We start from the raw sequence: 6000 nt of genomic DNA, 5'->3' as shown, positions 1-6000 counted from the left end.
GAGAATTCCTTGTTCCAGACACTTCTTCTGTAAGTGGAATAGCTGTCAAATTGACACGATTTCTTTGACGTTGAGAAATGGTAAGCAACATTAGGAACATCTCTAGAGAAATGGCAGCTATAGTACCGCTCCATTGAACAGCAGTATACTAACTAGTACTGCCATTGTACTTTCTTTCCCAGACAATAACCCTCCCTGAGACTGAAATGTATATATAGGGCCACGTGTCATTCAACAACTAAAGTGAAACACACGCACCTCACCTCCTTCCATATAGGCTCCCTAAAGATTGACTGGGCAGGGAGAAGGCGTTTCCTAGCAACTGCTCAGCCGTATCAGTCAGCTGTTTGACAGGGAAGAAGAGAACGCTGGCATAACACTGTGGTGGGTCTGATAAATGGACATGTATAAAGGGATGTGTAGAAGAAACCAGAGGTCAACAAGGACACTGTGAAACGAGCTCTGTGTACTACAGAGACACAGGTTATGCAGAATAAAGATCGCAGATAGCACTATGATTGAAAGGCATATTGATCCATATCAATAAGTACTTGATGTGCATTGGGTTTTGAGATGATGATTTTACAGTCTTTTACATACATCACATTGCGCTACATCACAATAAACACAAAGCACCACTGCAAAGCGCACTCTAAATCTCCAAGACACAAATTCCTGGGCTTGACACATTTACACTGACATTGAGCACATTGAGATGGGCTAAATACGCCCCTTTAAGTAATAAAGTGCCATGATCAATCACGCATCAGGGCCCTGTCACACCCCTCCTCTCTTCCTCATTCATCACCCAGACTAACTGTACTGTACAAGGCAAGCCTGTATCTGGGATAGCGTTCTAGCCGCCCCGAGAGGGAGACAGCTGGGTCAACCTACTCTACCTGTGGCCCTCCACAAAGAGTTCAGCTGGGAAGCTGCCATAATCTCTCTCTCTCTCTCACACACACACACACACACACACACACACACACACACACACACACACACAAACTGGAAGAGGCAGAGCATGCATCCTTGCTGAACCCCAGTGTGTCAGGGACATAGTAAAATGGGTCAAGGTTTCCGGAATCTGTCTGTTCAACTCTCCTCAACTCATCTTCTATCTGTCCCTCTCAGGACCGTCACCATGTCCATCCAATGTGAGGGTTGATGCTATACAACTACAGCTCATGGGTATCAATGCTGCTCAAGAGGAGTCTGCATGGAGAAAAGACAAACGAGTAGAATTAGATAAGAAGGCGCTTATAAAATGCCAATTCACAGGATGGATTCTCTAGAGGCGGTTGGTTTCTAAGAAAAAGGTACTGTAGAGAGAGGAAAGGATCGGGGACCACCCCGGCGGGTCAGTGTGGATTCTGGGCAGAGTCTAGTGTGGCATCAGCTGGAGTTTTTGGGATGTGATCCAGGTCTGAAATAACAGGCCCTGTCCTCCACAGGCCCATTAAGGGCAGGACTTCTTCTCAGCAGTGGTTTGGACTGTGAAGAGGCGCAACAGAGGCTGAAGAAATTTGGCTTGTCACCGAAAACACTCAAACTTTTACAGATGACCAATCGAGAGCATCCTGTCGGGTTGTATCACCGCCTGGTACAGCAACTGCTCCGCCCACCAACCTCTCCAGAGGGTGGTGCGGTCTGCACAACGCATCACCGGGGACAAACTACCTGCGCTCCAGGACACCTACAGCCCCCGATGTCACAGGAAGGTCAAAAAGATCATCAAGGACAACAACCACCCAACAGCCACTGCCTGTTCACCCCGCTATCATCCAGAAGGCGAGGTCAGTACAGGTGCATCAAAGCTGGGACCGAGAGACTGAAAAACAGCTTCTATCTCAAGGCCATCAGACTGTTAAATCAAATCAAATGTATTTGTCACATACACATGGTTAGCAGATGTTAATGTGAGTGTAGCAAAATGCTTGTGCTTCTAGTTCCGACCATGCAGTAATATCTAACAAGTAATATAATCTAACAATTTCACAACAACTACCTTATACACACGTGTCAAAAAATGAATGAGAATATGTACATAAAAATATTGTAAATGAGCGATGGCCGAACGGCATAGGCAAGATGCAGTAGATGGTATAGAGTCCAGTATATACATATGAGATGAGTAATGTAGGGTATGAAAACATTATATGAAGTGGCATTGTTTAAAGTGGCTAGTGCTACATTACATCAAGAGGCAAGATGCAGTAGATGGTATAGCGTACAGTATATGCATATGAGATGAGTAATGTAGGGTAGAAGAACGTTATATAAAGTGGCATTAAATTGTTTAAACAGCCATCACTAACATTGAGTGGCTGCTGCCAACATACTGACTCAATCTCTATCTACTTTAATAATAAAAAATTGGATGTAATAAATGTATCACTAGTCACTTTAAACAATGCTACTTTACATAATGTTTACATACCCTACATTACTAATCTCATATGAATATACTGTACTCTATACCATCTACTACATCTTGCCTATGCCGTTCGGCCATCGCTCATCCATATATTTATACATACATATTCTTATTCATTCCTTTACACTTGTTTGTATAAGGTAGTTGTTGTGAAATTGTTAGATTACATTACTTGTTAGATATTACTGCACGGTCGGAACTAGAAGTACAAACAGTTCACTACACTTGCATTAACATCTGCTAACCAGGTGTATGTGACCAATACAATTTGATTTGATTTGATTGGATTTACCGGTGAAGAACCCGGGCCTCAGCATGAGAGAGGCAGACAGCTTCAGCCACGGTCGGAGATTCACTTCTCCAGCGCTGGAAAACAGCCCAGTCGGCTGAGGGCTCTGAAGGGGGTGAAGAGAGGCGAGGGAGGGTGGAGACGAGCAGCGATTGCCATCCATCACGGGCATCCCGCTGGGTCAGCAGCAGTACAAATGAAGAGAATAAGAGCACGCATGTAACCAACCGTCTGCTCAGGGACACTTCAATAAAGACGGCAGATTAAACATTCTACTGTGTTTCCAGTTGTGTGGAAGATCTGACTCTCAGAAACTCCTCAAAACGATCCGTCCTCCACAGCAGACCTGCCCCAAAATATCAGGGAGACTGGACAAAAAATGACATGTCAAGAGGGCCACAAATGTCCCAAAGAGGGTCTTGATGGGAAATACAGGGTAAAGAGTATTGAAGACACCCAAATTACAACTGACAATCACCTTTGTGCAAATATTATAAGGATGTTCTTCACAGAGAGAAATCTCAAGTAGGTATCCTTCAGTTTTGAGGAGAAAGGCCTTCTGTCAGATTTGACTAAATTACTTTCAGTGCAAAGATATTGACTCTTTATAATCTTGGCCATTCCAGTCTGGATGTGTTCTAAACAGCTGTGAACAACAGACTCTCCAGTGACAAGGCATTTTATTATGGCATTAGAGAGATCTGAACCCCCAGCTTTATACCATAGTGAAGGATCTGAACACCCAGCTTTATACCATAGTGAATGATCTGAACTCCCAGCTTTATACCATAGTGAAGGATCTGAACACCCAGCTTTATACCATAGTGAAGGATCTGAACTCCCAGCTTTATACCATAGTGATGGATCTGAACACCCAGCTTTATACCATAGTGAAGGATCTGAACTCCCAGCTTCATACCGTAGTGAAGGATCTGAACTCCCAGCTTCATACCATAGTGAAGGATCTGAACACCCAGCTTTATACCATAGTGAACAATCTGAACACCCAGCTTTATACCATAGTGAAGGATCTGAACGCCCAGCTTCATACCATAGTGGAGGATCTAAACACCCAGCTTCATACCATAGTGAAGGATCTGAACACCCAGCTTCATACCATAGTGAAGGATCTGAACTGCCAGCTTTTTACCATAGTGAAGAATCTGAACTCCCAGCAACATACCATAGTGAAGGATCTGAACACCCAGCTTTATACTATAGTGAAGGATCTGAACACCCAGCTTTATACCATAGTGAAGGATCTGAACACCCAGCTTTATACCATGGTGAAGGATCTGAACACCCAGCATTATACCATAGTGAAGGATCTGAACATCCAGCTTTATACCATAGTGAAGGATCTGAACACCCAGCTGAAAACCATAGTGAAGGATCAATAACATTGCCAGAGGGGGTTTATGTTGCCGCTCTAAGCTAAAGTAGCTTCAGTCATATAGGATATCTGACATCCACACTGCACTACTGATATACTAACAGTAGAACTGTATATCATATCATGTAGGCTTTGGGGTGCAGGGAAAACCCCTCCCTCAATAAGGGATTCCCACTATTGTAAGAATAGCTACAGAATAAATAACATACAAACGATCTTCTAAAACAAATGAAATAAAAACTCATACAGCACAATGAAAATCCTAAACCATCTTTCATTGTGCCTGTGAAACATGCTGTGAGGAGATCTTCTCCCATGTTGGCTGCCATTGGCCCCAGCTGGGTGGGTGTGGGCAAGAAAAAGCTCCTGGCTTTCCCTCTCTGCCCCCTTTGCCTTCAGCCCCTCCCCTCGTCATGCCCCTCCCCCTGCACAGAGAATCCCACTCAGGATGGCTATCCAGCTGTTGACTTGGCAACTGCACCATGCCCCTCTCCACTGAGGGCATGGGATGATTGCTCACCATGCCTGGCAAAGACAGACCTGCGTGTGTGGTGGTGGTGGTGTGTGTGCATGCAGTCGCTCTGGGGGACAGGCTGATCACACCATGCACCCAGACCTCTCCGTCTTGCTCTTATATAAGTGTCTGTGTGTAACCAGAGTATCATTAGTAAGGTACAGAACAGGAGACACCTCAAGGGGACAGCAAGGCTTGTCATGTGCTGACAGAGATTATAATGGACAGAGTGGTAACAGCCAATGTTAAATGACTGGGCTATACTGAGCTGCACTGGGTTTGAAGTATCAAGCAGGAAGCCTACTGAGCAGTGGGCCCATTTCTCTCCTGGTAAATTGGCTCCTATTTTAGCATTCCCCCTCCGTCGTTGCCTCTCTCTGAGCACCTGAAATCAATTAGACGAACAAAAACAACACTTAACGCTGCACTGAACCCACCACACCACCAGCACACTGAGACACTAACATACCAAAATGGAAAATGCCAACGGGAAAGAGAGAGATCTTAGTACAGAACAAACATGGTCTAATTCAACGTTAAGGCTGTAAAAAAAAAATGTTTCCTAAAATACTAGGAGTTATGACTAAGTGGGTTTTGGTATATATTTTGGGGAATTCATGAAATCTTAGCAGCTGGGAACTAGGAATACACGTTGTCAAATATATACATTTTGTAATTACAGTTTTACTTCCTCAATTAGCATTGAATGAAAATGTGTTTTTTTTTAATGAGCAACATAATGTGTTGAAATAAAGAGTGCTGCCAAGTGTTTAATGCACGCATACAATCCTAGAAAGAGCCCACTGAGGAACATGACACAGCACGAATAATAAAAGATAAGACTATAATTTTCCTGAAGCGGTTTCTGACCCTATTCCAGGCCTGGGCTAATACATCCCTTAGACATATGGAGGTCTCCCAAAGGGGAATTAGGAATAAAGACTATATCTCAAGGAGGATTCACAAAGGTCAAACTAATGGCAAGCAAACAGAACAACAGCACGTCTCGAGATCATTTCAATTTGTCAAGAGAAAAACAGTGAATAAAAAACTCCATTGTAAAGAGTTCAGTTGAGTGGTAGCCTATTGTAGGGCTCAGGGACAGCTGTATACAATTTGAGCTATTGATGTAGGATCTTCATTTGACCAATAGTGTCTTGGCAAAATAATCCTGCAGCAACAGGATTTGAACTTTTAGTCCATAATATTGCTTGATCGTTGCTTTGGCTATTAGCCGGACAAAAGTAGGCTACATGAAAAGTCAAATACTGTTAATATAACCAGATGTTAGTGCGCGTTTTCAGTGATTTTTTGTAAATCACAAAGCTCATCTGCGTTTCTTGTGGTGTAGGAAAATTCTCAGAAAC

This window comes from Oncorhynchus mykiss, chromosome 21, assembly GCF_013265735.2.
Source record: "Oncorhynchus mykiss isolate Arlee chromosome 21, USDA_OmykA_1.1, whole genome shotgun sequence".
Lineage (NCBI taxonomy): Eukaryota > Metazoa > Chordata > Actinopteri > Salmoniformes > Salmonidae > Oncorhynchus > Oncorhynchus mykiss.
The sequence above is the reverse complement of the archived record's forward strand: the minus strand, read 5'-3'. Positions refer to the sequence as shown.